We start from the raw sequence: 14,032 nt of genomic DNA, 5'->3' as shown, positions 1-14,032 counted from the left end.
CAAGCATGTTTGTCAATGTTAGTGATCAAAACTATAAGTCTTGATTTCTAGCCTTCATGGCGATTCATCATACAACGACGAATATCTATACAAGGAACCATGGAACTTCATCAACAAAAAGTTATGTGGAGACTTGAACTTATCTATCACTCAAAAGTCTATCTCTTCTATCTCCTACTTCTTATGATACAAAAGTCGTATGCTATATAGACTAGATCATACACATTTGACATTTCGAGCTGAGCATTCATTGCTTATCATTTATCTCGAAATCGTGTGTTGGTAAAGCGTTTCGCTTTGATCAAGTTTATCGTCACCTAGTGACAAAAGTCATGAAAAGTTTCAATCACTTTGAGAATTGCTCTGACGTGAATCGGTCTGTGAATAACGGCTACATAGCATCCTCTGAGAATGTCTCAATGATTGAAATGAGAGTTTAGATTACATAACCATGTATTCCTTGAACCGAATTTTTCGAACTTTGTTGATCAAGAGAAATCGGGAGGATTGTGGAATTGGCTTGCCAAGTACGCGAACCTAGTTCGCAGACTCAGTCCGTGAACTGTCGGAAGTTATCGACCGAGAATTTCTGCTAGGATTTTCCAAATACTCGTTTGTGTGCTAAGTCCGCGAACTCAGTCCGCGAACCCAGTCCGCGAACTGTCGGAAGTTCTCTTTCCGAGAATTTCTGCTGAGTTTGGAAAACTCATCCGATTAACTTAAGTCCGCGAACTTGTTTGTGAACTTAAGAGGTTATAATCTAAAGATGTGCTCTGAACATGAAACATTAAATTACTAAGGAATGCTTTATGCAAACCGTAGCTATAATGTTCATGAGTCGATTCAATCGAATCGAATCATCTTTGTTTCAATTGTGTCTTGTGTAGTTACATAAGATCTTATAGCAATTGAACAACTCTTTAACTAGTTCATTTGAGTCAATTGAACTAGTTATGGTGAAGAAGAACAAGGTTAATATGAAATGCTCATATGGTTAACCTTTTGGGTTACTATGTTGAACCAACATACACGTACACGTTTGGGCATGGTTTTCACGAACCCAGTAAACGTCTACCCAAGTGTGTGTGAAAAGCTAAGTTTTCGATCTAACGGTTGAGAAATTTTAGCTTGAATCTAAATCAGGTTTTCATCCAACGGTGAATAAGGATTTCTTTGTAACTAAGGCAAAACCCTGATTTGAAGGCTATATAAAGGAGACATCTAGCAATGTGCAAAACTAATCCCCGCACGTCTGTGTGCTACTAGTGCGCCCGCTAGAGTCGATATCCATTAACCTTTGATTTTCTTCTCTAAAATCAGGTTAACGACTTAAAGACTTCATTGGGATTGTGAAGCCAGACCGATACTACTTTATCGTAGTTGTGTGATCTGATCTTGCATCTTCTATCGTACGAGTACAATCGATTGATTTGCTTGAGATCGTGAGAGTTCTCCGATAGGCAAGATAAATAAGTCACAAACATCTTCGTCTCACTGTTTGTGGTTCCTCGACAATCCGCTTGTCTAGTCAAGAAGGATTGTAGAGAGGTGATTGATTAATCTAGGTTGTTCTTTGGGATCATAAGACCGGACTATCAATTGGTTCATGTTCACCTTGATTTTATATCTAAAGACAGAACAAAACCTAGGGTTTATCTGTGGGAGACAGATTTATCCTTTTATAGACTTTTCTGTGTGAGACAGATCTGTTTATTATCAAGTCTGTGATTTTGGGTTACAACAACTCTTGGTTGTGGGTGAGATCAGCTAACGGAATCAAGTGCGCAGTATCCTGCTGGGATCAGATGCGTAGGAGTACAACTGTACCTTGGATCGGTGGGAGACTGATCGGGTTCAACTATAGTCCAGTCCGAAGTTAGTTTGCAGTAGGCTAGTGTCTGTAGCGACTTAATACAGTGTGTATTCAATCTGGACTAGGTCCCGGGGTTTTTCTGTATTTGCGGTTTCCTCGTTAACAAAATTTCTGGTGTCTGTGTTATTTCTTTTCCGTATTATATTTTATATAATTGAAATAATACAGGTTGTGCGTTCGTGATCATCAACTTCTCTAATCCAACCTTTGGTTGTTGATTGTAGTTGATTAATCCTTGGACATTGGTCTTTGGTACCGTCCAAGTTATCTCTGTTTGATAAAGACTCGCAGATTTCTATTTGCTTGAGTAAAGATCAAATCGAGAGATTGAGAAAATAACTCCTTGAGATACTTTCTATCTAGATTGAGTCTGACTGTCTAGTTGATTCTCTAGCAAAGTGTTTCGGAGTTAGTCCATACAGATTGCTAATCGAAATATTGGGTGGTGTTGTTAGACCCCCGCTTTTTAAGTCTCAACATTCCTAGACTTTCTAGTCTAACCTAAACGAAGTTGACTCTATTATTTAATCAAGCGACTCTAGATGAGTTTTGATACTAAAATATGACAACCAAACTTGACATACCAACGGTTGGTAGGTTTAATTGAGCTATGCTCTAACCAATGATGGCGGTTGTGAAACCCTTTGCAGAGAAATATCGACGTATGTGATTGGTTGGCATACAATCCAAATTAGGTTGGGTTAGTTTCTCGAATGACACAATATTGGATCCAGATTTAGCACTAAATTTCCAAGCCTATTAATAATAGTTTGGTGTAGTCATAATACGTTATACGAGAAATATAATCGTTACAAGAACGATTTGAGGATTTTTTTTGTCAGACCCTAGGATTTATTCTATAATATTCAGTTTTATTATATGATGCATTTGGCATGGTAGTTCATGAAGTTTCGTATTGCATTCGCACAATAAATATGGTCGGAGAACACACTCAAACTTTGAATCTTTGGAAGATTCAAATTATATTCAGGCAGCCACCAGACTCGAATAGTCAGGCTTAACAATCCTTTATGTATTTTAGGAAATTTGGTACAAAACCAAAAATCCGGATTAATTAGTTGATGATATCATCTTTATAGGTCTCTTGAGGAGTCCTTGGAAACACCAAAAACCACGCTTTAATAACATTTTCTTTCTTAAATATGTAGTTAGAAGTATGCTAGCATAAACTCGTCTTTGAGATAGATTAGACTTATTATTTTTGAAAAGGCGAGGGTACCCAAATATACCTCAAGCTAAAACTTTTCCTACCTATAAGTCCTTTCTCCGAAAGTGATTGTCTATGGACTGAGTCGAGACAATACAACTAATCGGTTCACACTTCATGTGATCGTCTATGGATACGAGATCGAGACAATACAACAAAGAAGTATGTTTAGTTGATATAAAGGTTCGGACTTAACCAAACACAATAAGATTGCTTATCAAGTAAATAGGAATTAACTTTTGTGTAATTTACTTTAATTATAATAAAACAATTATAATGCGGAAAATAAAAGTAAATGACACAACAAGATTTTGTTAACGAGGAAACCGCAAATGCAGAAAAACCCCGGGACCTAGTCCAGAATTGAATACTCTCAGGATTAAGCCGCTACACAAAATTACACCTAACTTCGTATAGTTGAGACCAAGTAACTAACCTTATAGTTCACTTAGTTCCGACTGTATTCCCACGCCTCCGACCTATGAATAAGTCACGTACTTGGAACAATCCCTTTGGTTCGTATTCCAAATAGTAAAGGAATAAGAAATCTGTTTGGTATCAACTCTATTCAACCAAGTGATATGATTCGGACAAAGACTCTTCCGTTTATCTTAACATAAACTCCTTTGTCGGGTCTAGATTTATCTTATGTTCAATCATCCTAAGGTAATCGTTTAAGATTAAGCCAACAACACCTTTAATCCGAAGAACCGTATTGATGTCGATCTACTCAATTAAGCAATCCAATCTACCACAAGGATAAACCGATTATTAATTGGATCCTCTTTTACCGAAACAAGTATTGTGCACACCAAAGATTATAAAACCCAAGTCAGATCTTCAATATCTTCTTTTTCTTCAAATTTTCTTAAATCTTCAATAAAAACCTGCACACAATCACTTGAATCTCTTGTGATCAATCACGCACAGAACGGAGTCTGTTAACAATGGATTATCACAAGATCGTCTTTAGAAATAACAACAGTCTAAAGATCCCTGTCGAAACTCTGAACTAGTTTGAGTGAATCTTATATCATAAGAGAAGATTCTCAAGAATAAACAAACTAGGTGAAATCAGATTTCAACCACCGTTAGTCAATCAAATCAACCGAAAACAAAAATAAACCGCAATTATCTAGTTTCCCACCAACGGGTCGCGCTAGAGCTTCTCAATCCCAAAGAAGACTTTAAAACGAGCGGCCGTAAGATATTTCACCTAATTAGATTACTCTCCTCTATGATAGGCGGCTACACCAGTAACAAAGACAAAATAGGAAGTCTGTTGTTACGAAGGATTAGTTTGCTAGAAAGGCAAACTTCGTGTATTTATAGACAAGGAAGTTTGGACACCAAGGAATTTCCAAAACCGAAAATATTCTCAAGATATTTATAAATGCAAAGATTCGGTTTTCATAATTCCTGGAAATGTCCTGTCCAAAAATAACAATTGAAATCTCTTGGAAAATATAATTAGTAAATGCACATTACTAATTCTGTAATTTCCATACAAATGGAATTAATAACCTTAATTAAAAGATTCTTAACTTATTTGTGTTTCGATCCTGGGATTCTCTTCCTTTAGCCGTTAAGGAATATCTTTGAACAATTATAGAAATAAACAATCTCAGCACGTGTTCAAAGTTTGTCAACATCTTAACTTTGTAAGTTCTCTTTCACACTTACAACCTTGAAACCAATTTGCCACACTTCCAAACAAGTTTAGAATTGGTTCATCTGACTTTCAAGAATTATGTGATTGATTAAACCAACATTCAATCACAATCATGGGTTTACGGTTCTACCAAAACAAGTTTCAGTTCTATCTCCATGTGAGTACTACGCACAGTCACACTAGATTCCCAAAAGATTCGGTCGACTAGGTACTAGGATCGGTTTCCCACATATATATGGTATCTAACTTATATGTGTTGCACATGTTCACAAGATCGGTTCCCCTTTCTGCTGTAAACCTTGCTGCACCCCATACAAGGATCGGTTCCCCTTGATGTACTACACCCCTTACAAGGATCGGTTACCCCTTTCCCATACTAGGATCGGTTCCCCTTTCCCTTACAAGGATCAGTTCCCTTCCCTTACAACGTGTAGATGGTGGATTTTTGACAAAGGCTAAAATCGTAAACTCATAATTATACGAAGCTCTGATTCAACAATCAGACGTGAGTATCGAGACACGGGTCTCTCATCGAATTCTCAAAGGAGAGTACTTTCTCTCAGAGTACATGTAGATATGTAGTCTCACGACTGGACAACGGCATATCTCATGAATACTGAATACTTTCAGTGATTATTTTTATATAATATCACGAGATGGACGGCTCCTAGACAGGTTGATCTGCTAGTATAGAGCGATAACGTCTTCAGGAACAAACAACAAGTTTACCCTAACTATATAAAGGATATGACTTACCGACAAGCTCATATCGGGATAATTAATGCTCCTAGACAGCTTGCTCTGCTAGTATAGAGCCACAAAGTTAATTATTCCTAATTAAGATTAATTATGCCGTGACATTCACTACTGAATTCCCAGAATAATCTATTATTGCTCCTATTCCATGGTCGAATCCACGACTGGTCCCATGGAATGGCAATAACAATTGCTCGTATTCCATGGTCGAATCCACGACTGGTCCCATGGAATGGCAATAACAATTGCTCTTATTCCATGGTCGGATCCACGACTAGTCCCATGGAATGGCAATAAACAATTGTTCTGATTCTATGATCGAATCCACAGCTTGATCTCATAGAATAACAATAACTATATTATCTCATTACTCCGATTTCATGATCGAATCCACAACTGGTCTCATAGATGGTAATAGATAAATCTTAATTACTCCGATTCTATGGTTGAATCTACGATCCCATGGAATGGTAATGCTCACTTTATTATTCTGAATTCGTAGTCGAATCTTCAGCTGATCTTACGAATTAATAATGAACATCTTATTGCTCAGTTTTGTGAATTATTCTCCACCGAATTCCACAATTAGTAATAAATAATCAACAACCGGGCGTCTGAGCTACCTCTAAGTAAGCCTCGATTAAAATGGTGAAGGTGTATTCAACGACGATACACTAACAGTCACCACACGAACGAGTATTTCAAAAATACAACGAAACGATGAACCTATGCAAAATAGAGAAGAAAATAATAAATAATTAAAAATATTGACCAGGTTGCTGGGAGCACGGACGCACGACCGACCGACCATGTCGTGGTCAATCCCACGCCAGTTTTATATTTTTAATACATTTTTATTATTTTCCATGATTTGATGAAAATTCTCTCATTTTATCAAATCTCCTTCGTCTCGAGGAAACTCCTCGGTTCCATGGTACTTCCATAAATCCATAAAAAATAATATAAAATTAAGGAAAGAAGTGTGGGGAGTGACCATTGGCCAACCGGCCATGCCTTGGTCCCAACCGGACCCACACCCCACGGTTCCTTATTATTTTATTATTATTATTATTTCTCTAATTTCATGAAAAACTCCTTGATTTCATGGTATTTTTGCACAAATAATCATATAATAATAAAATAAAATTATGAAAACTTGTGGGACCGGGCCACTAGCCAGCCGGCCATGCCCTAGTCGGTCCCACACGCCCTTTGCTTTATTATTGTATTATTATTTTTCCTATTTTTCCTTGAATTCATCAAATTCCTTGATTTTATGGTATTTCTCTCAAATTAGGAAAAATTCCCTCAAATCATCAGAAATACCTAAAAATATTAAAAAAATTATGAAAAACTCGTGGGACCGGTCCATAGCCGGCCGGCCATGCCTCCATGGTCCCACACGCCCGTGTTTTTTATTATTTTAATATTTTGCTTCCATGAACTCATGAAAACTCCTTCAATTCATGGAAACTCCCTAAATTCATCAAATTTCTCAAAATTCATGAATTTTTCATAAAATCATCAAAATATTATAAAATTAAGGAAAAGGCACCACGGGACCGTGGTCACGACCGGCCGACCATGCCTTGACCACGGCGGTCCCACGCCTAATCATTCCTTATTTTATAATTATTTTTCATCATCTCATGGTGTTTTCCTTAGTTTCGTCGAAACCCTAATTTTGGCATATTTTCTCGAATGGATGCTCAATTGCACGCCAGAAAATATCAAATTCTCAGGACTGAGATGCGGACGCCTTGGGGACACGAGCACGCTATCTTGACCGACCAATATTGGATCTTTGGCCCACGGAAGCAGGTCCCATCAATTTTCACAGTTTTGACCTAATTTGCACAATTGCTCGTATTTGGTCCAAAACTCTTCCAAACACTTTGGATTTTCATGAAGTGATCGTCAGGCGGTCACGTATTTGACACTTTGGATTTTCATGAAGTGGATTTTCATGAAGTGATCCACTTCTCCAATATGATTGCATCTTCGTCCAGGGAGAATTGATATCGAAATATCACCACGTTGTCATACTTATGCGTGAACAAAAGAATAAAAACATACCTCAACCTTTACCCGAGAAAGGTTGAAAACCGGTTTTAACAATTGCAAGCAAAAGTTGAAAACCGTCGAAACACATATGCTTTTATGCTAAACCAAAACCGATTCAACATATTGTGACTTTTTCACATACTATTTCTATTAGAACCCCTCATAATCCTTTGATAAATCCTACCTACTAGGGCTAGAACTTAATCCCGCTAAGTCAAAAAGTCACCCAAACCATGAGGGTACACAATATATGAGATCGAATATTAAGGTAGTAAAACCGAAATAAAAAAACATCTCATAAATCAATTTGCAATACACCATAAATATTCAACATAAAATAAAGTATTGCAATTGCCTCAATCTTGTAGGAAATTGAATTGCGAAAACAACGCAAAAAGAATGAGGTCATTCCGAGTTCGGACGAAGAAATTATGTGCAAAACAGTTTTTACACTTCTTCGTAAGAGGGCCTCTCACTAGGATCGGTTCCCTCACTATGACATGGTATTAGGGTCGGTTCCCTAGGAGGTACTAGGGTCAGTTCCCATGTGTTACTTGTGACGGATGACAATACTAAACTGTTTTCGGCATAACTTTTGCATACGATACAAGAGCTACACATATAATATCAGTAGATATCAACATCATAAACTCACAATTACTGATTCTATCAAAACCTCAAATAGAGATAGAGAGAGTATGAGTATAGAAGAAAAGAAATCTCCTAAAGATGTTAATTAGTCATATAATAACCGAGAGATCATGTGCTCAGTTTTTCATGTGCTTCCTCACCTTTTAAAAATATTGAGCACTAATGGTGAGCAAGCACATTCTAACACAACTAGGTTGTGTTAAGTTGATCCTTGTCTTGTTCGTCACGAGTGACTAAGACCGAATCATCATTTTTGACCTCTTCCTTGGTTTGTTTTCTCTTGTTCCATCTCTTGTTTTTCTTCTTTGACTTGTGATGAAGAGTGTCATTATCACAAACTTTACTAGTACAAGAGATTTCAGACATAATGTCTTTCTTTAGCCTTTCAAGAAGACTCTTGTAATTATTGTCACCAACAATTAACAGCTGAGAGTCATTCTTGTGACTAATTTTTGGTCCCTTCTTGGCTATGGAGGACTTAGAGACCCATTTAGAGTTGGGTTTCGCAGGAGTTGCTTTCTCCTTCACAATACCATTAGGATCATCACCCTTTTGAATATTTTGCGAAACTCCCTTTCGATAATTGGGTATTTTATGAGATGACCTTGTCGAGTGATATGCAAAATTTGAATTATCATTATAATAACTAGATTTTGTGCCCGTGCGTTGCACAGGTCTAAATATTTTGTAGAGAATGTATTTTTGCTAGTGAGTTTCGGGATTAAAAATTTGAAACATGAACAGAAAAAATAGGCTATTAAATCATGGAACAAAGAAAAAGCTAAATTATCGCTATTGAGTTATTCTTAACGGAAAGGGGAATATACAAAAGTTTCACACTAATCACTAAAGTAGTCCAGAGAGTCTTCTCTCTACTTTTTTCGTTTAAACATGAAGAAACCTTGTTCCAAATCAATTTGTTGAACAGTCATACGCAAAATTACAACACATTCCTGGTTCTAAGTCGAGGTTCAATCGCATCTTCCGTTGTTCTTCATGAGTGCAGTAGGCATAACCATGAGTTTGACTATTCTCTATGTTGAATTCCATATGATTTATAAAGCAGCTAATGCTTGTGCCTGCAATTATTCACGGAAAGAACGTTAATTTTATGATCTTGCAATAGTGATGAAAATGACATAATCAATTAGTAAAACTGAAAACACTTTATACTCCAAAGCTTGTTTATCAAAGCAATGTTAAACTAATGAAAAAGAAAGTCCCAATACCAAAAGCACGAAACACTTTTGTAAACATGGAAATGGTCTTTAACCATTTTAGTTGGCCAGGACGAAGAACATAAGAAAACAAATACAAAAGGAAAACAATAAGATACTAAGATCATAGCTCGGAAAGGGGGAGAAAATAATAAATTGTATTGCAGTTTCAGCCAGCATAAGTGGATTTTTAGTGTGAGCGGTAGATACAGTACAACTACAATATGTTTTGGAAGAAAATTAGCACAAAACCAAGTGATACTGACATGTGAAATTATATTCATAGTATGAAAGACTTGAAGAAGTGTATTATCAAAAAATGTGATAAAGATATAGTGAAAGAAAGAAAGGGTGCACTTCCATGGCATAAACGAACCTGGCTCCACACTTGCCACTGTGTGGAAAAATGGAGTTGCCAACCCAACCAAATGCAACCATGAGAAGGTCACCACTTCTTCCTCCAGTTAAATGTAGATTTATTGATACTGGTGGTTTAGCATGTATGCATGGTGTTTATAGACATGGAATCATTTCATCTGATGCGACACAGTTCAATCATCCATATCAACTCTACGTGAATTTTTGTTGGTATTTCTATTACTACTTGCAAGCTAGTCCAAAGGATGCAAATAACGAAATGGTTACCATTGAATCTGGTGTGTTTCAAACACACAACCTTCTGACTTGAAGTCAGACACACTACCATTGTGCAACAGACACATTCATTAATGGACCAAACTAAACCATGAAACTTTACTGTAAAAACAAATTAAACATGTCAAAAAATAAAATAAAATGAAGAACCATGTCAAGCAATGAAATCAAACTATGTTCTTTCTGCCACAGCACCATCGTTCCCTTTATATGCATGAAAAATGAATGCACTGTGTCAAGGTTCGTAACTATGTTGTTTAGTATACATAACTTTGATGATTAATATTTTTTTGCTCCAAAGAATAGCATATAGGCATAAAATTCTCAACATTTGATGACATCAAACTGCAGGCTCTGCAACAACAAAATAGTTGTATGTTTCCACCATACCTTAGCGACACCAATATGGTCTTCCTGCTTTCCATATTCGTCTATTATGTATTCTCTGTCGTTGTGGAGGAAGAGAAACTTTACCAAAATATAGAATTTAGAAGAATACTATCACCAAAATGATCTACTAAGAACATGAGTCAAGCCTAGTCCATAAAGTATGAAGAGCATAAGATAATCACCAAATCTTATGTGTACAATGGACTACCATAGTTCCTTCGGTAGGACATTCCTCTTACGTCTTAGAATGTATGAGCATAATATTGCATCCTGATTGGACCGGAAATCTTCATCCCAGAAGAAGTTCCTAACCAATTCGGGTGTGGCATCCTCAAAGACAGTGTTACTGCAATAATCCGAAGGGTCGATCTAGCAATCAGAATATACTAACTCCAAAAAAAAAATCACCTTGTAAAAATCCCTGTGAAACCAAATATCAAAAAAGAAAAAGATAAATGATCAAAATTGTTAGGGTTATTGATTAAGAGAAGTGCCTAACCAATTCGGGTGTGGCATCCTCAAAGACAGTGTTACTGCAATAATCCGAAGGGTCGATCTAGCAATCAGAATATACTAACTCCAAAAAAAATTCACCTTGTAAAAATCCCTGTGAAACCAAATATCAAAAAAGAAAAAGATAAATGATCAAAATTGTTAGGGTTATTGATTAAGAGAATAGGGTTAGGGTTTACCAATAGGTTTATTTATTCTTTTCGGCAAAAATCGTAGCTGCAAAAACAAAAAAAACAAACAATATTAAAACAAAATCAACGATGAACAATCAGAAAAGATATGAAAACGAAAGACGAGGAAACCCTTTTTATTAAAAAAATAAAAGAGCAAACCCCAATTTTTGAGAACACGAAAAAAGAAGAAACATGATTTCTTCTCTTACCAAAGAAGAAAGAACATGGAGATACTACGTTTTTTCCACCGTTTTGGTTCACCATCCGTGGTCAGAGACTAATAGAGGTTATCGGTGAGCAGGTTAGGGTTTAGTATTTTTATTTTATCTTTTTTGATTTCGAAGAACTGTTTTGAGACGGAAGTTTCAAAGTTAAAACCAAAGATATACAGTATTGCCAAAAGATAAAAGAAGTGGTGTCAAAAATACGTAATATTGGTGGTGTGAAAAAACAAAAATTTCCTATTGGTGGAAATTAATTTCGGTGGGGCCAGAAGTTCTCGTAATAGAGCTTTGTTCAGCTTTTAACCACGCGAGAGGAAAATCATCTGAAATCATGTTATTAATTCTTTTGCCCAAACTTAGGACAATAACGATCTGAATTCTTATGAGGAGCAAACTTAGCCAATTCGTTTCATACAAAGGAAAGTGTATCTTGCACCTTACGAACTTTGCATTCCCATTGCAAGTGTCCTTTATTGCCACAATAACAACAATGCTTAGTTAAAAATACGAAGTATGAGTTTTAATGTTATCTTTTTGTGGATCCTCTTACATTGGAGCTCGACGAGTTTTCTTCTTCTTCTTCTTGTTCTTAGGCTTGACAGACTTTTCTTCTTTACAAGAAATATGAGCATCTTTGTCACCAGTGGAAGCCTCTGATTGAGAAGAATTTGTAGCTTTAATAAATTTTACCTCTTTGCTAATATTTGAAGCATTTATTCCCTCATAGCCCAATCCTCGTGTATCACGATGATTTCTACTTGCTTCTAACATTGAGGTTAACTTGTTTGAGCTTTCATTGGATTTTTTCAGTTCCAAATTTTCTTCTTCCAACATCTTGATTTTACCAAGAGCACCGGCTAGTTCAGCCTCAAGGCGTTTTTCTCGTGAGAGATATACACCTTCTTTCTCTTCAAAACTCTTTTGTTGAGAGTTAATACTTGCATCAGATTCAACAAGTTTCTCTTCCAATAAGTGAATTTTTTCAAGAGCAACATCACGCTTTTTCTCTGACAATTTTGTTTGAGAGAGACTAGCACTGGCTTTTTCTTCAAGACCCTGTACTTGTCGAGAATTAAACATAACTTCTGATTCAGCACGTTTCTTTTCCGACAAAAACAGTTCTCTTCGAAGATTTTCACATTCAAATTTCTTTGAATTTAGATCATTTGTACGATCTTTAAGAAGATACTCACGGTTTTGGAAACCAATATAATAACCTTGAAAAACCTTCTTCAGTTTCTTGTTCTCACGACAAAGAGGAGTCATAAAACCAAGAAAATCTGAAGTTCTCAGCTTTCATTTTTCAAAGGTTTCAGTAATTTAGAGTATTCTGATATATCCTCTTCTACTTCTTGTTCAAAATCTGAGTCATCATTATCGGAAATTTCATCTTGCGTTTCTTGTAGACTTATTTTCCAGTCATCATCGGTTTCTACATTATTAACAGGATTAACTTGTGTCGTAGAGACTCTAGTGATGATATCTTCAGATATTGATTCGTAGATGCCATCATCAAGTGTTAATTCAGAACTCTTGATGTCTTTCTTTACGTTAACTGAATCATTCATTAGATTCAATTCTTATAGGTTGGATCGCAGCAAACACAGATTGTTAGATCTTTTCGTGTTTGTCTGCTCTGATACCAATTGAAAAGGCTAGGGTACCCAAATATACCACAAGCTAAAACTTTTCCTACCTATAAGTCCTTTCTCCGAAAGTGATTGTCTATGGACTGAGTCGAGACAATACAACTAATCGGTTCACACTTCGTGTGATCGTCTATGGATACGAGATCGAGACAATACAACAACAAAGTATGTTTACTTGATATAAAGGTTCGGACTTAACCAAACACAATAGGATTGCTTATCAAGTAAATAGGAATTAACGTTTGTGTAATTTACTTTAATTATAATAAAACAATTATAATGCGGAAAATAAAAGTAAATGACACAGCAAGATTTTGTTAACGAGGAAACCGCAAATGCTGAAAAACCTCGAGACCTAGTCCAGAATTGAATACTCTCAGGATTAAGCCGCTACACAAAATTACACCTAACTTCGTATAGTTGATACCAAGTAACTAACCCTATAGTTAAATTTCCGTCTGTATTCCCACACCTCCGACCTATGAATAAGTCACGTACTTGGAACAATCCCTTTGGTTCGTATTCCAAATAGTAAAGGAACAAGAAATCTGTTTGGTATCAACTCTATTCAACCAACTGATATGAGTCGGACAAAGTCTCTTCCGTTTATCTTAACATAAACTCCTTCGTCGGGTCTAGATCTATCTTATGTTCAATCACTCTAAGGTAATCGTTTAAGATTAAGCCAACAACACCTTTAATCCGAAGGACCGTGTTGGTGCCGATCTACTCAATTAATCAATCCAATCTACCACAAGGATAAACTGATTATTAATTGGATCCTCTTTTACCGAAACAAGTATTGTGCACACCAAAGATTATAAAACCCAAGTCAGATCTTCAATATTTTCTTTGTCTTCAAACTTCTTAAATCTTCAATAAAAACCTGCACACAATCACTTGAATCTCTTGTGATCAATCACGCACAGAAAGGAGTCTGTTAAGAATGGATTATCACAAGATCGTCT

At 36.3% G+C, this 14,032-nt stretch overlaps 1 long non-coding RNA gene across 2 annotated transcripts; it reads right to left on the bottom strand.

The window, feature by feature from the left end:
- Positions 1 to 9,006: 9,006 nt before the first annotated feature.
- On the bottom strand, positions 9,007 to 11,542 carry LOC113308446. Of its 2 annotated transcripts, XR_003339798.1 has the most exons (6): positions 11,401 to 11,542; positions 11,198 to 11,234; positions 11,005 to 11,112; positions 10,688 to 10,851; positions 10,506 to 10,560; positions 9,007 to 9,323 (listed from the first exon to the last, which is right to left on the bottom strand). It is a non-coding gene; the product is annotated as an uncharacterized LOC113308446 (long non-coding RNA). The 2 variants fall into 2 exon arrangements; XR_003339797.1 differs by having other exon boundaries at positions 10,506 to 10,851.
- Positions 11,543 to 14,032: the final 2,490 nt, after the last annotated feature.

Source organism: Papaver somniferum, chromosome 9 (genome assembly GCF_003573695.1).
Source record: "Papaver somniferum cultivar HN1 chromosome 9, ASM357369v1, whole genome shotgun sequence".
NCBI classification, from domain to species: domain Eukaryota; kingdom Viridiplantae; phylum Streptophyta; class Magnoliopsida; order Ranunculales; family Papaveraceae; genus Papaver; species Papaver somniferum.
Note: the sequence above shows the minus strand (reverse complement) of the source record. Positions and strands in the feature narration are given on the sequence as shown.